Here is a 24,286-nt window from a genome sequence, read left to right as displayed (position 1 = left end):
CTGTATAAGTCACCTTTAACTGGGGAAGAACAGTCAGATACTGATACAAGAGGTGAGATATGTGGCTGTTGGCGAGAAGTTCAGACTAGTTTGGCTTTCAGGCACCGTTTGTTTTCCCAAAGTACAAAGAAACGGCAAAGTTTCAGTGAGAAATATTCATTTTAGGTATGTTTTCCATTGTGGGACTACTGTTGTTTGTGGTTGGCAGGGGATGTTGAATTACTGTGCCTGTGAATTACCAATTAGTAAAGAGTGAACAGCACTTAATGTAGCAGCTAAACTATATTAAAACAAAGCAAAACCTCGCTTTTCAGAGAGAAAAAAATGAAAACTACTCTTCTGAATACAAATTCACAAAGGATGTGGTTATTTCTATTGAAATTTAGAACTGTAAAATCTGAGGGTTGTTATGTGAATGTTTCCTGCTGTATTTGTTCAACAGTCTATACATAAAACTGTGATTAACAATGTTCTCCTGGGTTTAAAAAATAATAATAACTTTACAGGCATATATCAGTCAAGCTCGTCTTTGACACTGCCACAGGATACCAATATTAGAGGGAAATTGCAAAAACGATGACTTCTGGAGAGATCATCTTCTCTGAGTTAATATTTGAGCCAGATGCATTTAGTTGGAAAGGAGTCCCTGAAAACAGTTTGTCTTAGTGATAATATGCAAGGCATAATTCCAATGCAGTAATTACTGTTCAGTTCAAAAGCAGACAGATAATTTTCACATTAATGAGTGCAAGTTGCATGTGATGTGGGGCTCTCAGTGTCACTAATATTGAGTGTCAGGAGACACAGCTAACACAAGCAAGACAGAGGTTGAGAAGCTCTGAAGTTATGTTAAGCTCTGGTACAATGCTTGTAAGACTGAAAAATTCACTTAATGTCTTAATAGTTGAAACCTTTCAAATATGGAAATTACTTTTTTATTAGTAGTATTATTTTTATTTATTTTTTAAAACCTTGAAGACCAGTGCAATGTAGTAGAAGAGATTTGAGTCTTTCCTGATAGACCTTTATCTAATTTCTGGCTTCTCTGTCTTGAATACCTGTCTCTTCTCTGGTAAGGCTGAATAGGAGCCTGGGGAGAGTAGGAAAGGGAACAGCATCAGTAGTGACATGCATGTGCATGGTATTCTAATTTTCATACTGGTGCAACTTCTGCTGTCAAGAGGTACTTTCATGTGGAAGGAGCAGGTGACTCTATCTTCCTGTAACATGCTAGTCTGAGAAATTAGGATACTGCATATAGAATCCTAACAGAATGTGCCCAGGTTCTGGCACCCCAGTGGCAACAACCTGTGTCCAGCACAATGGTAACAGAAATTAGCAATTTTCAGCACCTCTGTAACTTTCTCAGACTTTAATGGGTGCTGGTAGGACCAGTTGAAGGTTAACCTTATGCTGAAGGTATTCTTCTACTAGATTTTCGGGTTTGTTGTTGATGGTTGCAATAACAGTGATCTTCACATATCTGTGTATGTGCCATATACATACAGTTATGTGGGAAAAAATTTTTATAAATATGTGCAATGAGGCTGCTGTTCCTTTTCTTGCACAGTAGGCTGCTAACACTGTGGTGATATAAGATAGTAAGTATTTTGGTATTGATGTGAATTTTATATTTTGATTTCATATGTTCAGTTAGCTACAGATATGGTACATCCTTCTTGCAAGACTGTTTTGACAGATTGGCCTATGTCACAGTTAGAAATCTACCTAGGTTTTTTGTTGCTTGACTGTATTTTACCATCGTGCTTAATTTGCCCATAACATACATGGACTAGATTGTTATCTAGATTGTTGTAGATTAAAATAATATTGATCAGATAAGGAGTGCTCACATAACATTTAATCTGTTAGAAACCTCACCTTGAACCAGATGAGTGCAAACCAGATTGCTCTGATACATTCTGACGCTTCATCTGCATCAAAGTGAGGTGATTGTGAAGTCCTTGAAAACTGTGAACTAACCACTTTCATTAATTTCCATAATTGCTTCTTTCTTGTAGAGAGGGAAGGTTTATCTGTCTATGAAGGACTTTCCTATTATGCAAGATAACTCTAGTCACAAGGAGCAGTAACTGCTGTAATCTTCACTGTTTCTTGATGATTTTTTCGCGTTTATTTCATATCTTGTTATGGCATTACCATGGCTCTTATTATCTCTCATTTTATAAATGAAAAAAGTTTATCTTTGCAACATGGTGAGGTTTTTTTACTACGCCTGTGTTTTTTATTAAGTGCTTAATTCATATTTACATGTGTAAAATTTATGTAGTTCTTAACTTCTGTATCATACACCAAAAGCTGTCATGTAAGACCTTTTCACTGTTATCTTGTATCTAGCACATTTCATTTGAAAGAATTATTGCTATTGAATCTCTTTCAAATATGTGAACACTTCTCTCCTTGAGCAAAATGCACAGCAATAAAATTTGCACTGTGCAACAAGAGGTTCCTAGCAAACGTTTGACCATCAGATTCTAACTGAAGTACATGGCTATCTTGAAGGTCTAGATTTTGCTGATAAAAGTAAGTTATTTGACTGATGGACTTAGGTTTATGAAGACTAATATAAGCTAGTATTTTCAAGTGGGAAAGAAGAAAGGAGCATTTATAATACTCTTTGTAGCTAACGAGGTTTATAGAGATAAGGCAGTGGAAGGGAGTCATGAAACAGAGAGAAAGAAAATCAAGTGACTTCTAGGACAAGGACTGTATATTTTTTTTATGGGCTTGGACAGTAAAAAGCCCAGTGAAGCTGGGATTTTGTCAGTGATACCACAATTAGGTAGGCTCTTCTTGCTTAAAAATATAGTTGTACTGGTTTGTCCTTAAACTACTATCTAGCAAATCCTGAGATAAATGAATCGTGTTTAAAGTCAAATATTGAGAGAAGTTTGATACCACCTTTTCCTTGGAAAACAGACTTCATATCAAATTGCAGAATTCTACTTGAATTCTCTTTGCTTGAATTCCCAGGCTTACAGAAAGCAGGCAGTATTGTGATTTTAGGTGAGGTTTTCTGCATGCTCCTTTTTTTAGCCACCCTTCCTTCTTCAGTGGACAAAGACTCTGTGTGATGTGATCAGCATAGCTTGTGATGTTAGATTAGCTCAGTCTTCCCTGAGTTTGACTGCTGAGACGAGACGATGCATTTCTGTGGGAGAGCTTTGCTGAAAGAATTTTGTTTACTGACCAGCATGTTTTACTTCAGGAGAGTCCAATATTTGCTTCCAATGCACCTTTCATAGTTTACCAAGTACTGCCACACCATGGACCTGTAGATTCATTAACAAAAAGTTGTGCTGCTCTATCCTGCTGCCAAACACCTCATTGTGAACTTTATTTAGTACTATGGACGAATACATTGAATGTGAATGTACTGAATTCTTTTTTCTGCCTCTTTTGATGTACCTTTGTTAGTTGCATCCATAAAAGTCATACTGTTCAGGCCTTGGCTCTTTACCTCAGAACTTCAACTAGACTAGTTTGCCTGCTGAAGGTAGAGTACTTCTTTTCTACTAATCATATTTATTCTCAGGGTATTATATGGTGTTATTTTACTTCTGCAAATAGTCCAGTTCCACTGAACTGAGTACCCTGAAGCTGGTACACTGAGCTCTTAATTCGTCCATCACTGGTGATGTGCTGCTGCAGCATAAATGTTGAATCATCACACAACCATGCTTTTCCCTAGACTATTGACTTTTTACTGTGCATAAAGAGAGGAAGTTGATATTAAGATTTTTTTTTCTTATTGAGATTTTATGCATGTATTGGATTAAATGTATGAGCACCAGAGTGGTATATCAGAGCTCATTTAACATATGAGTTAGACATAGGTCCACATGAGAATAGAACACATGTGTTACCTGTTGAGAGAGAATACCAGACTGCTGTTTTAAAAAAAAATATAACTTGTATGCCAGGGCAATCTAATGATAATGTTACCCTTTGACTTCCTTCAAAGGGTCAAAGTCTTTGCTGTAAATGAAATTGGAAGTACAGTGGCAGTTTAGATAGACAGTATATAATTACTGGTATTAAAAATTCTCCTAGTCTTCATTAATGTTAATGAACTCATTCATTGGTAAAAGAATAATGCTGAACCTTTGCCACATTTGGTTATAACTTTGGGATTGTTTATTATCTATTTTGCTGTTGAAGTGCTTACAAAAAAAAAGTTGCAGTTTTTCACTCCAATGCTGGTGTACTAGTTGATTCACAATTTTGAGAAGAGAGCTGTGCACTGAAATGGTATGAAATAAAATTGTTTATTTATTTCACAGAATCTACAAGTTTTAAATAACTTCAGGATCAAAATAAACAGCAGTAATTTCTACCTGAATTTCAGTTTTCAGGTTCTTGTAACCTTTCATTTTAAGACCCATCTCAAATATCCTTGTATTATGAGATTAATGCAATAATATCCATAAGTATGTAGATATAAGAAGTACATAGAAAAAATTAATAATGGTTATATCTCTTCTGTAGTATTAAATAAACATTAGCAACCTGCATAATTTCTCTAGAATGTAGCTTAGTTTTACAGAATGCTTTGGTGCTTCATATACTAAAAATAAGTATACATTACTAGAGACTTGCTGTAGACTATGGATAGTGAATAAATTTTCTTGTCTGCACGTGCTTCCTTCCAGTGCAGCCTCAGCTGTGTTTATCATTTCTTTTGGTTGAGCCAGTATTGACTCAGAGTTGCAAAACCAAAATATACCATCTTCTACCTCATTCATCCATAAATCAGTGTTGCAGTGTGGTTTCTGCAGCTGACTGAAATATCATTGCCAAATTCATTCTGTTCTAGATCCCTGACCTTATCTTATTCATGTGCTTGTTTCGAAGTGACTTCCAAAGGCTCAGCTGGTTTAGCAGTTATGAAATTCTATACAGTAATAAACTATCACCTATATAAGTGATGTATTTCTTTGCATGTTGTTTTATGGAGGGACTGGATGTAGCTTTGCAGCCTAGGAGAAGAAATTGAGCTGATTTTTAGAAATGCAGCTCTTCCATTGTTCCGCTGTGGCACATGTAATAGTAGGAAAAGTATTCATTAAAAAAAGTTTCTTGGTGTTTTGGTTTTGTTGTTTTGGGGATTTTTTTGTGGTGTTTATTTACTGTGTTTTTAATCCTAAAGTCTCAAAAGTAACTTTTGTCTTATAAGATGTATGTGAGATAAAATCACATATACGAAAACTTCTATGATCTCAGACTATCTGCAGCTTTGGATCTAATTCAAAGACATATGTAGGTTTAATTTAAAATGTGGAAATAATTTCATCAATTTCAAGTAGTAAATTGGACATTCCATGAAGTATGTGTAAAAGTTGCAATTCTGGGCCTCAATCATAAACAGTACAAAAAGGGAAAATGTCTTCAGGACCTCGTCCAGAAAGGGAGAGTACAGTCTTCTGGACAAAGGTTATTAAACCTGTTTTCCATGAGACACCTTGAATCCTTGTGTGATATGTCTTACATGGAAATAAGCATCAGGATGAAAACATGAGAATTGTATTTGACGTCTGTTAAGCACATTCAGAAAATGGCAATATAGAAAATGTAATTTAAGTTTTTTTCATTTAGAGAATATGTATTAGTGTGTCATAGTTATTAATAGTTCTTAAAAGAAGTACTAAAACTATTCTTTATTTTTTCACACCACTTTAAAGGATTTTTAATTAGAAAAGCACATTGTCTGTATAGCATGATGATTTCAAATACAGATTTAGTAAAGGCAAGAAAGTCTAACCTTTTTCAGCTTTCCACAAGACTAACAAAAATGCTGCAGAATATAGTCAATAGTTAAAATTTTATTCATAGTATTACAACTTCTGGTATAACAGTGTTCCTGTTTCCACACTTATCATACATTAATGTAAGTTATAAGCCTAAATTATGGTGGTCTAAAAATAACCCCCTTTTTATCTGTTTTCTGGTCTCAGCTATGAAGAGAGATACTGCATAAAACCATAGAAAGCATCATGGGGCCTTGCTTATATTTGTTTATATATTTAATTTATGTCTTTCTCTGTTCTGATTATTTTCAGCGTTTGCTTACATTTCTATCTTGCATGTTTGCTGGCAGTAAAAAAGTGCCATTTCTGATCCTGCTATTTGGATTTCATCTGTTGCCAACAAGAAGTTGAATATTGTCTGCCTTCATTTACATAATGTAGCACTCCAACTGGGCTTACAGATACATTTATCAGTCATTGATGCAGCACCCTTAGCCAGACACTTTACTCTGGAATGTTTTTGATAATCCTTTCAGACAGTGGAGGTTTTTTGCTTTAAATTTAGAAATCATTCTTGCCATCGCAGGTCTTTGCACTGTGTGATGTGCAATTGATATTCAAAAATGTCATCAAAGTGTGGTGTAGATATACACAAAAACAATAACAAATAAATTGAGCACAGTTCCAATGATTCCAAGCAGTGCTAAAATAGATTCTTCTTTTTCCTCCTTTTCCTCTTGCCTTTTTACATCTTCCAGTGTTGTGATGGCAGAGGTCCCCATTTTTCCTGCAAATGCCTTCACCAGTATTCTGGCAGCTAGCTAGAAAAAAGAAAGCAAATGGTAAATCTGGTCTGACAAACATGCAAGCTTCGATCTTTTTAAAAACAATTCTGTAGTTCTTACACAACATTTCTTAATGCTGTGTTTATTCAGTTGCATTCATCTTTTGTTTTCTTTTTGTATGAACATTTCCATGTTAAAAATAATTGTTCTGTAGATACAGATTTGATAGGAGTGAAAAATAGCTTGGTGCTTCAAGCCAGTTATTGTGCTTTATTATAAAAGAAATTTAAAATTTATCTTTAGCCAAATAATTTGTTTCCTTACAAAACATGAAATTGATGAAAGCAGGTATGTGAGCATTGTGGAATACTCTGAAATGCCTGGGGAGGTTATGTGCATTTTCGGCCATTCTTAAATATTTAACTCCATGGTACAGAAACAGTTGAGAATGTTAATGCCTGCTGTTTTCAAACGTGTAAAATATGCCTCCTTAAAACAGTATTACAGTTGTTTTTCACCAGTGAGCCTAAGTAGGCAATTGCAGGTAAGATCTTGCCCTTTTTCATGTTTAATAGATCAGCTTTTGGACATCCATGCAACAGTAAACATTTAACAGATAATGTCTATCTCTTAAAATATAAAGGTTTTTGATATATATGCTGATTTTTGCAGTATGCCAAAGAACAGTAGTACTGTTACAGTGGCAAAATTCTATGCAATATAGGAATTCAAAGTGGACATTTCCAGATGCATGTGATTTATTTTTTTGTTGTTGCAAAAGTGAGGTTGACAGGTCGTTTCTATTACTTAGCTGCTGTAGTACTCTTAATTTACAGTCAAATATCCTCTAGAAACATATTCCCTGTAAAATTATGTTCGTTGGTGACTGAGATGTTGATCTTATATGTAATCTGTCATGCCGTTTTAGCTTTATTGATCAGGAATTTGATTGGGATGTCTACTACTTCACATAACTCCAATATACTGAAGATTTACAATCACATTTTATAGTGCAACAGCATTTTTCTCTTCTGGCAAACATCTTTAATCATTAGAGATTAACGTATTTCTGCTGTGAGTCTAATTAATGCCATCAGCTCAGAGCATATCTTACAGAAAGGTAAAATATAAAAGGTATTTCTTACCCTACATTGCATCAGGAATAAAATGTCATCAGACATGCTTCTTACTCGTCGATTCAGTGGCAAGCCAGGCTTTTACCTTCATGAAGGGGCTGCTCTCCTCACTCAGACAGATCAGATAGGAGCACGAGCAGTTTCTTGATGAAGTTTATCGGTGAGGATAATAATGTTACAGAATCTTCCAAATGACTGGTGTTCTCTTTCAGTAATCCACTAAAGCAAGTGTAGTCGAAAAACAGTAAAGCTCTTTCTCGTAATGATCCTCACTGTTGACTAATTCCCATTAAAATTGTGGCTTTTTTTCCTTCGATGATGCAGAGCAACAAAATGCATGCTATTCTGTTTTGTCTTAAAAAAAATTACAAACAGCTCCTGGTTTTATTCAGTTATACTTAGTTATTTATTAAGACTTCAGAAAAACCCAGCCTTTGATTTACTCTTTGTGGCAGCCGTCTGAAGAGGCTTTCTCACGTTGACATGCTGTAATTCCAAATGCAGCAAACTACGTGCAGTCACACTATGTAATTTTAGTCCAGCCTGAAAAAGGATGAAAAGAAGTCTGCTTTGCTGGCAGTAGTGTGAACGCTGTCACACACCTGCATTCAGAGCCTCTGGAAAGAATTCCAAGGTATTCTTCGGAGCATTGCATAACTCAGCCAGGCAAATCTGAAGAGAGGAATGACGGTGGCTTTAGTTGCATACTGTGGTGAGCTGTGACATTGATTAAACATGCACTTGGCACTTGCTGAATAAAGAAGGAGCTACGAGCCACCCTTGCAGACAGTGAGTTGCATAACAATGTGCGATGGCTCTGCTGTTTCATTGTCAGGCCAGGCACATTTTAATCCTGTACCAACAGAGAAAGTGTGTGGTGTAAAGAGGAGTAGAGTTAACTGTACTTCTGGGTTTTCTGAGGAAGTGCTGCATGACAAATGGTGACATTAAGGCATTCAAGCTGAAACAGTGTTTCTGCCTTTTGTCTTTTTATGCTTTGTTTGACAGGCAATTGTTTCTATAGGAAATACTACTTCTAACGCTTTTTCCCTTTTATTTCACCACCCAAAGAATGCAGGTTAGTATGTAATTAATGAAAACACACACTTAAAGGAAAATATTCCTGTTCTGATTTCACAGAAACCCTCAACGCAATTTTTTTCCTAGGTAAATCAGAAAGGCAATTTTTTCCTGTCCAGTTGGAAGGGGGGGAGAACTCTGCAAAGTCTTCTCCTCCCAATCTTTTCAGATAAAAACCCCCCACAATTTTAATAATCTCTGCAAGCAACTGTGTTCCAAATCATTTTATTCAGTGGCTTTGGTCTGTGAAACCTACCAATGCAGTGTGTTTTCATTGGTATAGCATAGCTTCTTGATGCAAAGGCAACCGTATTTTACATATGTCAGAAAATTTATTTTGTCAAAAATACTTGCAACATCAAGCAATTCAGAATTCAAATGTACAAAAATGTACTTTTGTATATGTATATAAAAAGTCAAAGCACAATTAATTACACTGAATTTAAACAGTAGGAATGTAACTGGAAACCTTGATAGTTTTCCAGAACAGTATATTTTAGAAATTACAAGGCATTTTTTGAGATTCAGTTTTCAATAATCTTTTAGTGAGAAAGCAGAAGATAGCAGAATCATTATTTTGAATTCTTCCAATTTCAACTGAATTTACATTAAATTTTTTCTCATTATTTTTCTAAAGTGTCTAAGTACATTTGTTAGTTTCTTAGTAACAAACAAAACTGCATATATTACATGTGCATTATTTTAATAATAAATACCATGTTTGAAGTACTGTATGGTACTTCTGCATTATTTGCTCTTTATCCTGAAAGTTACATTGCCTCAGTGAAATTGTTTGACTCTAGAAGATTTAACTAATTAATTTAAATTTCTCCAGCATAACTTCCTTAAATATATATTCTACTATGTGTATATGGTCTTTCATTTCAAGCTCTTGCTATTTTCTTATTCTAAAAAGGCTACTACATCTTCACGTGTTCTTGGAATTTTTTTGTGTCTGTATATCTTGAATATATTTTTGTATTCATTTAGAGCCATTCAGAGATACAAAGATGTGAAAATCTTCATCTGTGTATTCTGACCATTCACATTTCTGAGAGCACCTAGCAATAACTGAATTTTCAAGTTACCATATTAACCCACACACATTAAAAGTCAAAATTTCTCCCTTTCTTTTGTGAAAGGGAGAAATGGTGCAACGTGCATATTTTATTTAAAGATTAATGATATATTTTCAGCTCCACTGCAAAGAACTAGCTAATTAAGATGTTTCCACAGAGAGCAGAAAAAGATTCACAGGATATTTGTTGGCCTGGTTATTGCCGTGGTTGAGGTCTCACGGTGGTCTGCCCTTTTCATAGTTGTGATGCAAATGGCACTTGAGTGGCTACAGGGAACTCAGGGAAACAAATCTCTCTGGGCTCCCTCTGCACACAGTCGAGGGGAGAGAAGCCTCCTGCACACCGTGATTCAAGTCCAGCATTTGCCATGGTTTGATGGGATTTCTCCCCTCACGTCCTTCCATTGTATTATCATGTGCGTCTGTGCAGACATGCTGTAAACAGGTTTGGAAAACAGACCCAGCCAAAAATAAATCTCTAGCACAGTACAGTTGGAGGGGTGGGGCAGTAGCTGCTTAAGCTGTTACTGGGGGTAAACAGTTGCTGTTTGAGAATTAAAAAATAAAAGTTGTCAGGGTTAACATTTGTTGGTTATAGGAAACTCAAGGAATTCATCCATGTTGGGTGGAAGCTGGCATTTACAAATAACTTCCTTATAGCTACAGTGCATCTCCATTGTGAGGGGAAAATTTCATGCAAGATTTCTCACAAGTGAAGTGAGTAATACAGATTGATTTGAAAGGGCCTTATTTTATCCATAATATTTGATGGCATTTGTAAAGATGGGGAGATATTTTACATTTTTTGTAAAATAACATTAGTGTCTGGGAGGACCTTTTAGAGAAGTCAGTAGTAAACCCACCTATTTTGGAGTGAACATCACATCGTTACATGTAATGTTCGATGTTTGGGGTTTGGACAGTAGTATCCAAAATCATCCTAAATTTAATTCTGTTACTTCCATTTAGGAAGAGCTTTCAAGCACTTAGTAAGACTTTGGCAACTCCTTGGTAACTGATTTATGTAGTTTTCCAAGAGTAGAACAAATTTGGTTGATTAGAGGTCACTGTTCAATACTGCTGATGTTGCTTCTATTGCATGGGAATTAACCTTACACAATACAAATGTGTGTCATATTTTAAAGATATTCATACTTCAGAGAAGGTTGCCAAGCTATCTTGTAGAAACTCAGTGGTATAAATTCAACAATTTACAGTCTTGGTCCTTTGATGATCATTATCCTGCTATATGCTACTGCCACGAGTAATGCAATACACCCATAACACGACAATTACAAAAGGGGCAAATACTCTTAACAAAAGTGTATGTGTTCTTGTTCCTCATGTATTTTTATGAATTCATATTATTTTGATTCCCATGTACTCTAAGATTATTCTATATGCTGTATTTTTTCATTAAAATAGGATGTTTTGAGTGAGATATAGCTTACCATTATAGGGAGAAAATACTCTGAACAAGACTGCAAGTTAAAGTAGAATGTAAAGGAAAATTGGGAGATGAAAATAGAGAAAATAATAGAAAGAACTGTCTGGACTTAAAAATCTAGTTAGGTTAAAATGCTGTAATGAAAACCAAAAGATCCTGCGTACATCAGTTGTCCATGAAGACTATTTCTCCTTGTATTTGTTCTTCATTTGCCCTAAGATGCAGGAAGGTAGTTGAAATGTAGTAGCACATGCTTCCTGTAGGTGATGCATTCTGGTTTTCTTCTCTGACAACCTCCACAAACTTCTCTTTATGAGGTCTAACAGTTTTTCAGTTAAATTGCAGAACAATAGAGCAAAACTGTGTCTCTTGGGAGATGTAATAGTACGCACAAATTAAGATGAACTGGTTCACTTAGCATAAGTGAGAAGTGGATAGCCACACTCCTTTTTTCCTTAGTTTTTTTCTTTTTTTCTCTCTCTCCTGAGAACTTAACACAACTAATGTTTTCTTCGTGGGAGCTCTTATCCTATTTTTTTTATGATACAGATTGATGTGTGATGCCCTTGACTCAGTAGTGATGAGCATAGCCAGATTTCAAAGTATTTTTTTACTCTTCTGTGGAAAAAAGGAAGAACTCAGATCCTTCATCTGTAGCAACACGAAGTTATTTTTAGATTTCTTACTATACTCATTCACAGCTCTTTCATGTGTTACAGCTCAGCATTGATTTGATGATTTTGACACTTCCAACTGTGTGTCTACATCTTGTGTTTTCCTTCAGATTGAGGAATTTCATTGCCTTTTGACTATTGTCTGGGGATTTTCCTGATTTTGTAACTCTAATTACTGACCCAGAATATCCTTGGAAAAGTTCAAAATTCTCTCATAACTAGCTACAGAAGTTCCTTTAGTAAGTTCCTACCTGTCAGTCTTCACTTACCAGGACTTTGCTTGTTCCAGTTTCTCGTATTTGCTCTAAAATAATTCTGTGTTAAGTCAATTAAATGGACATGGAGTAGTACCAGTTCTTCTGCCACACTCCTTTCAACACCAGCTTCTCTTAGCACTGGTCAAGCTTGACCCCTGTTTTATTGTCTGTGATCATGGTCAGAATGCACACCAGTATTTTGTCAAGAAAAGTGATGTTTGATGGTTGAGTAAAAACTTAGGAAGAACAGCCAGTTGACCTTTGAAAGGTGTCATGCGGCGTGTCACATATTTGTTTTGAGGGAACTATTTAAGTCAATGTCTTTATGAACTGAAGCAATTCAGAAGTAGGTGACTGATGAATGGTCCTGAGTTAGAGATGGGAATTTCAGCCCCAGCTGTGTGTGCTGACCTTCTGAATGTGATGGAAGGGAATGATGGAATAAGAGCAAGAGGCTGTTTTTTCTTCTTCAGTCTCTAGTCTCATGTGCGATGCTGGGCAATCTTGATTTTTTCCTTTCTTTATTGGTATCAAAAAGAATCTTTTGTATGGGTATTGTACTTTTATAAAGTTAATAACTTATAGAATGCTTCGGTTCTGTTTCAGTGCTGTTCTCTGCAGCTCAAGATGTTTTTTGGGAGTGTTTCTGCACACTGGTTTGAGTGTAGGCTTCATGCTTCTGTAGGAGTATTAGGACTTTCAAGTATTAGTTTTTTGAGCTGTCATGTTCATAGATTTTGGTCTGTCAGAAGAGTCTGTTAAGTGACTGTTGGGTCCTCATTGGACAAGCAAAGAGGAAGCAGAGTAGTGAGAACTGATCATGGTCCAGCAGGGTGGCTCTCAGAGAACTACAGTACTACACCAAGTTCCACTTTCTCCAAAGACCTTAAAGCATCATACCTTTGACAGACAAGAACTCCTTTCTCCGGAGTTTTCAGATGACTGATCTTGAAAAACAAAGCAAACATAGAGGATACCACCATTCCAGCGCCTTTTACTACATTTCTTTCCTCTGTTTTGTCATCCTTAGTTTTGGAATAAGAGGATGAAAATATTACCTTGCAAACTCTCTTATTTTCTATTGCAAAAGAATATATTTTCAAAGCATTTAAAGTAGCAGACTGTTTCCTAGTAGATAGTGCTTGTGGATTAGAATTATAACAGAATTTTTTTAAATGTCAAAACTGATTATCTGTTTGAGTGGTTAATAATATAAAAGAGTTAGGAAAGCACAAATTATAAATTCGTACTTTCAGCTCCACTGTGTTTCAGAAATTTGTTGTAATTTATAAGGAGTAATTATGTATTGAAACATCATGGCATTGAAATCTTTGAAAATTAAAAACCTAGCTGTTATGAGGAATGAAGCAGCTTAAATTTGGGTTGTAATTAGGTACTAGATTGCATGACAGATAAAGTACTTAGTCTTTTCAAAACTGAGGTTTGCTTCAAAGAGCTAATGGAGGTATTTTTTTCAACAAGTCAGTATTTAGCAAAGATCACTGAGAGACTGGTCCTGCTTCAATCTTTATCTGTTTCTGTACTGCACATTGTTTTATATGGCTTTTAAACATAAATTCATAAACGGGAGGGCTCTTCGTTGATTTATACAGCTGCATTTATACAGTGTATTTTGCAGCTGCATGTTCAGAGCATACCTCAGACTAGCTTGCAACCTCTGGCCCCACTCACTTGATCACAGTGAATTAAAGTGCCTGTTAAATTTTCCAGAAGGAAGGGATTTTTGTGGTAAAGATGCTCAAGAAATTATCAGGTGAGAAATAGGAGGGGTAAAGTTCAGATTTCAATGGGGCTTCTCGCATCTCACATTGTTCCCCCTTCTGCTTCTCACCCACATAGTCTCTTCCATATTCTGCTACCTAAATGACAGCATATTTCACTCTGGAATCAAGAGTGGGGTGAGGCTTTTGTCTGTCAGTTTTTAATGGGCTTTAAATAAAAGAAGTTTTTCCAAATGAAGGTGCTTTACAGGACAATCCTGAAAACATAAGTAAACAAGATTTCTTTCTCATCTGAGACCACTGCATTTCTGGACCTTTGTGGTTACAGCATAAAATGACTGTCTTGAAAGCATGAGCAACAGACTGCTTGTGTATCTGTATCTGCCTGCCAAGGACTTGTAATTTTTTACTATTCCCCTTTGTATCCACTTAGCCATAACTCTGCTGGTGCTAACTGGAGAGATACTTTTTTTGACAGACTTTTATGCTTTGCACTCCATTGTGTAATATGTTTTATGTAAAAGGAAACTAAACTATGATGTTTGCTTTCCTGCCTCCCACAGATGAGTTATCTTTTTTAATAAGCTTTCAGGAGAAATGCAGTTAGATGCTGATCCTTGATACAAGGACGTATAGAGGCTAACAAATCATACATGAGATGCAGCTGGTTTTCATTTCATTCCTGAAATTAGTTTCTGTATGTTTTCTTGAGAAATAGAAGGTATGGATGGTTGTCTTCAAAAGTGTTTGGTTTTGGCCATGAGTGTTCCATGAAATTCTCTCTGCCAATGGATGGTCAGCATCTTGTGATAGCTGTTTAATTTTGAGAAAACAGTACAGGTCACTGACCTGTCTGTTCAAGGCACAAGGCAGTAAAGTTTCTGCTGTGTTTAGTGTGGAGGGAGCTTAGGCTTTCCTGGGCCATTTATCTCATTGCGAAAGCCCACGAGCATTTCATCGAGGAGCTCATTTTTTCCCTTCATTATCTCAAAGCCAGCACTGGTAGCTGTATCCCTGCTCATAGGACAAGACTGGGAGTCTGTAAGTACTGGACTGGTTTCCCCTTTGAGGGTAATTGGTAAAGACGTTTAGCCAGCCCTTTAAAATTGGAGATACCACCTTGCATCTTTCAAAATTTCCAGCGTAAATGTTACTGGTCCTACCATTTTTTTTCTTATTTTACTTTAGTCAGACAGGACATCTCAAGTGGTTTCATTTAGACTTGGTAATTACAGTTGGGAATATGAGTACTGGGTGTCTGGAATAGATTTCTGTGCAGCGCCACATGCTACAAACATTCACAGATTTTACTGGAGGCATTAAGAATTAATTGTAAAAATGATGCCTTTTATTACCAACAGTCTTTTTTGAGAAGAGAATGTGACACCATACTAGATGTCCTGCAGTTGCATATTGTATAGCAGAAATGTACCATGTGCGTCTTTCCTATTTTTGTAATTCTTGTACCTTCTTGGTAAGATACAGTAACCGCGTAGGGGGCACAAATGTTTTATGATGTACAAGAGACTTCTGAATTTTTTCAATTTTTTACTATTTTTTGTCTTCTTCCATGTTAGTGGTTTTGTCAAGTAGTGACAGCCCAATCAGTTAAGCTGATAAGAAGTTGCTGACCAAAGAAACTAATAATCCCTTCTGTTCACGTGCAGAGCAGTTTGCCAGGGTTGGTCCTAGACATTTTTGCTTTGCCTTTACTAAGAACACACTAGAGTGATAGAAATTCTGTTTTGCATATGCACGGGGGCTTTGCCATCCTGGCCAAGCAAAATAATTAGATATTTAAGGCAGAATGAGATGCTTAAGTAGTCTCCTTTCTGACCCCTGAGGACGTGATCTTGTAGGTGTGCTCACACATAGGGAAAGCTCATCAAAAAGCACAGGAACTGCACATCCTTTCATTCCAGTAACGATGTTGGTGTCCTCTGCTGGACAGAACAGAAGACCCAAATCTTGGCCTTTTTCCATCTAATGAAGCAATGGTTTAAAAGCACCCCACAACTTCATTATCTAATTTTGAATTTCTGCATTGATTTCTGCAGCATGTGCAATAAAATGGCAGGTTTCCATCTTATTTTCGATTCCCATCTTATTCTAAAATATTAGTGACTGTTTTATGGCCTGGAAGAGGTAACACTTTGACTGAAGACTATTTCAAGGTGGCTGCTTGCCCACTCATCTGCCAAAAATAGTGAAATCACTATTCCTTCCTCCAGGGATGAAGGAAGCCAGATTAACTCCTTTAAAAATCCTGATCCATGTTCTTGGAGCAGTGATACCTTTCTTTTCATCTCTGTGGAGTGCTACACACTTAAAACACTTAACATGAGATGGTAGGCAAGCTTCTACCTCCTGATTTGTTTTGAATTTATTTTAACTTTTTCAAGAAAGGCTTTGCCTGCAGAGTATTTAAATCTTATATTTTTCTCAACGGAAAATATTTTTCTTATTTCCTTGGCTAAGTGGAAATTAATTTGACACTTATAGCTTACCTTTAACATTAGATTTATTTCAGTACATCTACCTCAAATCCTTTTCGTCGTACTAAATGCCATAATAAAGGGCTGTATTAGTAGTGAAGGTTTTTTTTCATCCCTTGATCAGGCAAACAACTTTTTCTCATGCAGTCTCTGAATGCCTTTCTTTATATGTATCTTTCTTCATATTTTTAATATATTTCTTTTATTTATGCCTTTCTATGTATTATTCTGTCTGTATTGGATAATATGGAACATTCCTGGGACTTTACATTGATTCTTTCTTACCCTTGTTTTCTAGATTTCGATGCAAATATGATTTACTTATAGCTTTATGCTTTAACTGTATTTCTTCATATTTTGCTGGTTTTAAAGAACTGATGTTGCATAAATCCAGCTATTTTTCAGAGGAGAGGTTCTTAAAAGTTGCAGTGAGGTTGGATCCCATGGCAGTATGTACTTACTCTTCAGTACTTACTCACATCCTTTCTACACTGATGCCTGCTAGGCCATTTTTTCAATCAAACAAAACAAAAGAATACACAATTTTGCGTTTTTAGATTCCATTAATTATTCTTACCTGTTGATGTATTCCCCAACCCCCATATAAGATGGCTCTGGAGCCTCCAAGAAGCATCTCTTCATTACCTGACCACTTTTTCAAGGTTTTTTTGGAGCTCTGTTTAATGGCAGAGAGTGATTTCTCTAATGGATTCCATTATCAGGGACTAGAGTGTGGCATTAAATAGTAATATGTCCAAAACTGGGGATCATATATGGTTTTAATAGTCACTTATGCTTTAAAAGATCAGTATGGTTTTCATGTCTTTAATATTTTTTGAGTTTCTTTTTCCTGTTCTTTCAAAATACAAGAAATTGTGTCTGTTTACTCAACTGCATACACTGGCCTAATGAAATAGTGCCTTACACTTTTTCTGGCAAAGGTTTCCTTCTGAATTTGTGAAAAGTGTTGTTCGACTTTACAAAAATTTCCTGAAAATACTTCACCAAAATCAAATATTCTTTAAAAATAGGCAAACCAGAAATCATTAAGAGCATTTCTACACTACAGATGACTGACCTTGAGCAATGCATTTTGCTTCTGTAATTGAGCACAGTTTTCATTTGCTGTTGCAGTTAAACTGTTATTTTTTTTCAAATATTCTAGAAGACACAAGCCACAATGCCAAGACAGACGAAGGTTGTTAGGCCATTACTTTGTCAGTGATAGAGGACAATAACAGATGCCCATGGGAGAATATAGGGATGGGGCTAAAATGCAGATGCTGCTTTGGTATTGCTAGTATGTTGCCAAGGGTGGTGTCCCCTCATGTATTAGCCTTTGATGGCCTGTTCTTACATCAATTTACCCAATTACTTTTGAACCTGTAACAATATTTACTGCCCTGACACTTAGTGCTAGGCTTTTCCAAAGTTTAATAGTTATGTGTTGTGTAGTGTATGCTCTTTTACAAATGGCAGTGTTTCTTCTGATATTGTGCCCACTCATTTGAATGTATTGATCAGTCCAATTCTGTTCACTTTTCTTACCACTCATAATTTAAAAACTATGTCTTTATGATATCCTTCATTAGTCACTGAGACTGTAATGCCTTAGTTTGTTTCATTTTAAATAGTGCTCATTCTGTACCTTGCGTCGTTTAGTCTCCTTTCTCTTATCCCTTTTCCAGTTCTGTCTTGTGTTTTTGAGAAAGGGGGAAATGCACATGGTATTGAAGTGGTACGAATGATTGAATGCAATCTCAATAAGTAATTTCTAATTTATCTTTACCTTTTGTAACATTTGATCTGATTTATTTTTTTTTGACTGCTAGTGGGCTCAGTGCTGATATAAGAAGAGCAAAATTTTAAGGCTGTATCTGAACAATAATAACAATAACTTAGAGCCTTACACTGTGTCCATTAAATTCAGAGGCCCACCCTTCTTGCATGGTTTTGCTGCCCTGATACGGGATTTGTAACTCATGACCTGTAAAGAGGCTTAACCCCTTTCTCCTTCTTCATGATGCAAGGGACTAGTCTCTTCTGATGCCATTTTTTCTGATACTTACAATAGTACTGTGAAAATGCTGGTGTTGTTCTTATTAAAAAAAAAAAAAATTAAGAAAAAGTCAAGCTAATTAAATAATTGCAAGATGACAATATTTAAAAATCTTTTGTTTTATTTTTACCCAAAGGCTTATGTATACTTAAAGAGATCTGATTTTGAATTACTCTGTAGGCAATCTCTTTTTGTATCAAAACAGAGGAGAACACAGGGTGTTAATTAGGCCTATTATAAAAGAGGCTTGCCCTGGGTTGATTCTGAAACAGAAAATCAAGAGGCAGCAGAGCACGACTTATTTGGAACTGACACTATTGCCTGCAGCATGGACTGCATTCATAGATCATATGTTTGCAAAGATGCAGTAAAGGGGCACTGAGGAACGGCTCCAGTTTTAAAATATTTAGCAAAAGGATGTGTGGCCTATTGGAAAGACAGTGTGTCTCATCCATGCTTGGCAGTGTTTGTGGCCAAAACACTGTGTCTGAAGGTTTAATTAAAAGTCCAAAATGAGTGTTTCCTTTTTGTGGTTTGTTTGTTTTTTTTTTTTTAACAGTGTTGTTTGTAGCAGCTGAGAGTCTTTAATATGATAATGAGATGCTCAAGTCCTTAATTTTATCATGTCTATAGGTTTTAAGTTTGTGAATAACATACTTAGGCATCAAAAAATATGTCCTCAGTAATTACTAAGCGTGTTTTACAAATGGTGTAAAATTGGCAGAACTTTAGGATCTACTTTAAATTTATTTGGAGGTTAAAAAGGTACTGCAGTCTTGTTCTTAATATTGGTCTTAAACTTTTTAATAAGTAGCACAGTAATGAGAATTACTTATTTTACTTTTAGTTTCTTAACCTGATGCTGCTGTGTCCTTTAAACTTCATTACTGTAAAAGAAAAATATATCTCTTGGAATACAAAGGTATATTCTTGGATTTTTTTTTGCAGGGGAGGTTTGGATACACTATAGTAAATATCAAGCATTTGTGTGTGATATGAATAGAACGGTTTTATAATATAGTTACTCTCCGTGACTGTCAGTGGTTTTCTTTCACATTGCCTTAAAACGGAGGCAGGATTAGATGGCTACTTCTGGATGAATATTTAACAAAAAATCATTCGTCTTTCCAGGAAGATAAAAAGTCTCGTTGAAATAGATCAAAAACAAAATAAGAAATAAAATTTGAAGGCATCCCCCTTGGTCACTGGAAGCTTTACCCCATGCAAGAAGGAGGCCTTCCTTACATTTCCTGGGTATACACATATGGGTTCCTCCAGAATACGTTGTTTTTTTTTTTTTTCCCAGTTATTTCCTTTTAATTGATCATTTAATTGATGACCATCCCTCTCATATTTGCAGTGGCAAATCTCTTCGAGAAAACAAATAAAAGGGACATAATTCAGGAAGAGTTGCCATTGGTGCCTTCTGCTGTGGCTGCACAACCTTCTTTCCTTCAACAAAGGCAGAACATCAGTCGTGTATTGGTCAGAAGTAAAAAGAAATTGTACATAAGAAAAATAGTCATTCTGTGGGGCTCTAACTGAAATTCACTAAGTCTTTAAATAATGAGAAAGAAAATTAGAAATTATGTACAGGAGATAAATTGAGAGCATATATATACATAGACAGCTTTTCTCGTAGCACAGAAGCAAGGAGGGTCTGCATCTGGCAGTGCCATATATTTAAAACTGGTAAAGGAGTTGATTTAATTTTCCCCTCAGATGTCTGTTTTGGGTTTTTTTACATCAAGTTTGTAGGTTCCTTTGGGGTAGGAATTCTGTGAGAATCACAGTGGGAAGGTCTTCATATTAGATGCAAGTAAAGCAGAACTTTTCGTCGTTTTCTTACAAATTATTCATCTGTATTTGTTTCCTTAAATTGCTGTAAAGTGTGAAGATTTTTTTATATCATGGATATGCTATATTAATAGTTTACTTTATTTTGGAATAAATGTCCTATTCTTTGCAATACGTTTTAAATATCCTTTGCACCTTTGCAATGGAAATAAGTTTTATAATCTTATTCATAGCCAGTTAAGTTGAGCTGAGGATGTTAAATCAATTGCAAAAAAAATTTATTGCTGTTCAGTACTGTCTATTTAACGGGCCATTAGGCCTGGCTATTCTTTGTTTGATATTGTATAATATTAAAAGAAAGCAAAGTAGTATTAGACTCAGTTGGGCCATTATGTTGTTACAGATATATATGACATTTAAGATGATGCCTTGATCTTGTGAAGACCTGTCCCCATATGCCTTTTCATTATATTAAGGTTGTAATTGCATATGGGCAGTCTTCGGTTTTTGTAAGAAATAGATCTATATTAGTGATGAATAAATAGATGTGTGGAAAACAACTGAAACATTCTAAAATCAAACACAATCCTTGAATGTTAATAGATTGTTTCCCAGGAATAAGTAGGCTTAGGTTAGAAGTTTTAAAAAATGGGATCAGTGCCTTAATATCTCATGACCTTTAGACATGTGAAAGACTGTAGTTTTCAAAAGGCAGGATGCTCAGCAGTTTGTTTAAGTCAAGATTTCTTAAAATAACTTCAGTCATACACCTCTTCCCTCCACCCAAATCAGACTGATTGTTACTAGCATATAAGGGAGATTTAGTTTTATGAAATGTCTTATTTTTTTACCTGTTTAGCTTTCAGTGTCTTTCTAAATTGCAAACATTGTGGCAAGAGGCTTAACAGAATTGTAGTGATTCCAGTAAAATTTGACCTTTATTACCCAAAGGAATGGGAGACCTTATCCCCGTAACCATGAGATGTTTTCCAGATGTTTGCCATCTCTACCTATCATAGTAAATGGCAATGACCCTGCTGCTATTTCTGCTTTTCTTAAATGCAACAGAATAAATTTAGATCTAAGATACTTTTTTTTTTTTTGGGAATTAATAAATATGTAAATATGTACACTGCCTGTTGTCTCTGAACTTCCTTACTAATTAGCAGGGACAATAAGACATTGTCCTGTTTTTTGGACATGTCCACTCATAATTCTTGCAACTAATAAAACAAAGATGTTAATAAAGATGCTGCTGCTAGAGTTGCCTGTGGTAACACTGGAATTCTAGCCTTCAGGAGCACTGCTGACATCGTCTTGCTGCCCACCCCGTGGTGGTGTTGACCTGCTGTTTGTTCTCTGTCACCTCCTGGCCCTGCTCCCTCACCCTGGGCTGTCACATCTGCCTGCAGGCCCCTGGCAAGGGGCTGTGGTGCGGGTCTGCTGCAGCTGGCTGCTCACAGTCCAGGTTCAGCAGCAGTTTTTAGCCTTGTGCTCTGCTTTATGCACTACTGGTTGAACTCGTCTGCTGGTATAGCCAAAAGGTGAGACCTTCATGTGTATTCAGTGAATAAGTTGAGAAGCACATGGCAGGCTCGCAGGGGAAGCAGCTTTGACCAGGTGGTGCAGAAGCCACGTTTCAGGCACTTCTTCCAAGAAAACACTGTTGTCACCAGGCAGCCCTGTCCTGACAGCCCTGTTCAAGGCAGACAAGGAAGCAGGATAAAACCTGAGTGCAAATCCCTGCTTTGAGTCTAGTAATGAAATAATTCAATCTTTTCTTTTGATATAAGTACGTAGCATATTATAGTCATTTGAAGAAATGCTCAGGAAACCTAGTGAACATTCAGGGCTCTCGGGGGCAGCAGTTCTATTTGAGAGTTGACAAGGGGAGGCTTCTGAACTGGTCTCTGGTGCTGGGAGTTGGACCTTCCTCAGCACTTCACTGCCTCACAGAATCAGGGAGCACCAACAGCACAAAAATGGACAGATGTGACAGAGCCCACAGCTGGTGTGAGCCTAACAGCCAGGACCATCCGGGTGTACTCAGTGCGGGAGCCTGAGAGCACCAAAGTGAGCTCTTTGTAAAAGGTGTTTGTCATTGTCTGGTATAACAGAGGATCCATCTACCATTTCTACAAAGTCAAGAATTTTAATCTCCCTTTTTCATTTTCTTAGGAATGCTGTGTATTTGCAGTTTGGTATGCTTATGTGCATGCCCATATAAGTCAAACTGTTAAGTGCCTTCTTACACAACTGAAGTATCCATATAAAAAGATTCTGACATATTAAATGTGTGCTAATGGTATTCAAATTATAACTTCAAATAATAATACATTAAATGTATTTGCTTCTGTTTTGTGGTGTGTTGGATTTTTTTTCCTACAAAAGAAGCTACCTTATTAATTCAAATAAAGTGTTAGGCTACACCTTCATTGCCCACTTCAACCAGGCAAAAAAAAGTTAGATGTGTTCCCAAGGAACAGCATACTTTGAAGAATACAATGGATTACTTTTAACACTTGTTCTTCATTGAAGTTTACATTTGCTTGAAATCCATATTGCTGCCATCGTTGGTGGCAGGATACCTGTATATGAGGATGATAGTCCATTACTTCTATATGATGGAAGTAGGCTTTTTTTAATGTGCAGATTTGTATTTTATATTTTGTGTTCGTAGTATTTTAATTCAATTCTTTTAAAGAACTTCATTACAGGATCTATTTTTTTTTAACAAAGCTGTATCATTTATATTTCTGAAATACTCTCCCTAAATATATACATAATGATATCTAAAGGAAAGACATCTATCATAAATACCAACTAAATATGCTGCAAACACTAAAAGCAGTAAGGGTGATGATGGAGCCTGCGTGGTACAGCCTGAGGTTCTAGTTGGAACACTGCTGCACTTGCTAAGCCTCTCTCAGTGCAGAAAAGTGCTGTTAGGACAGCTGTAGGGACAGCTGGTCACACCAGGAGGAGGTGGACAGGTTAGAAAAGAGCAAACCTGGGCCAAGGGGGTAATTTACAAGAGTATCTTGTTGTCCCAGTGGCTTAAACATTGTGTTTTAAAAATTACACAGAGCTTAAAAAAATACTCAAGTCTTCTTCACCTGTTTTAGAAAGCAGACCTATATCTGCAGAAAACATACACTGTAGTCAGCTTGGCGTTCTCTTTCAATTGAAAGCAGAGTAGGAGCAAGGAGTAGATGAACTGCCAAATAAAGATAATAAACAGTAATTTGCCGATTTTGAGTTCTTTACAGCAAGTGTTTCTGATATTTATCTAGATATCCAGTCTTGATGAACATTTTGGGGATTCAGATTGGGTATGGAGGGGAATTCTTGCATTTTGGAAAGACAAACACACTTGCATGAGTCATAATTCTTAGTAAGTATAATAGAGGTCCTGGAGAAAATAATGTAAGACACATAATGGTATCAAAAAATTGAGTTTAGCAGAATCTGGCATTAAGGTAAAAGAAATTAGTGTTTGTTCCCTAAAACGTTGTTTAAATTGAAACCAAGTGAATGCATTTCATTTGTTTCACATGAGAACAATTGCAAAGCAGTACAAGTGCATTGAATCTGCTAAAACCAGAAGTCTCTCCTATCTTTCTGGAAAACATTCCCATTTTAAAGTTATGTCTGTTCAGTTCCCTTCATGACAGTAATTTTGAATTTAACTACCCATTTAGCAAAGGAGAGGGCAAGCCAGCATTGAAGGACTCAAAATTATATATTCTGGCCTCATGAAAATTTCATTGTTAAAATAAATAAATAAAAGCTTTCCAGAGTGAAATGCTGTGGTTATCTAAGAGGTCATATCTCTCCCTCACTCACTATCCTCATAATAAACAGCTATTAATTAAACTGAGGAGCAACTTGGTCTTTAGCTCTACAGGTGGGAGGGGGTTTATGGCCAGGTTTTATGCTTGCCCTTTCTTTCCCCTCCCCACCTCTTT

General features: G+C 36.2%; 1 protein-coding gene and 1 long non-coding RNA gene across 2 annotated transcripts in view; one reads left to right on the top strand and one right to left on the bottom strand.

Annotated features, from left to right (window-relative positions):
• Positions 1–24,286, top strand: part of BIRC6 (baculoviral IAP repeat containing 6) — a 173,569-nt gene that overhangs the window by 126,768 nt on the left and 22,515 nt on the right.
• LOC103765811 lies at positions 5,826–8,522 on the bottom strand. Its single transcript, XR_608115.2, has 2 exons — positions 7,699–8,522; positions 5,826–6,589 (listed from the first exon to the last, which is right to left on the bottom strand). It is a non-coding gene; the product is annotated as an uncharacterized LOC103765811 (long non-coding RNA).

This window comes from Manacus vitellinus, unplaced genomic scaffold, assembly GCF_001715985.3.
Source record: "Manacus vitellinus isolate BGI_N305 unplaced genomic scaffold, ASM171598v3 scaffold_8_pilon, whole genome shotgun sequence".
NCBI classification, from domain to species: domain Eukaryota; kingdom Metazoa; phylum Chordata; class Aves; order Passeriformes; family Pipridae; genus Manacus; species Manacus vitellinus.
Note: the sequence above shows the minus strand (reverse complement) of the source record. Positions and strands in the feature narration are given on the sequence as shown.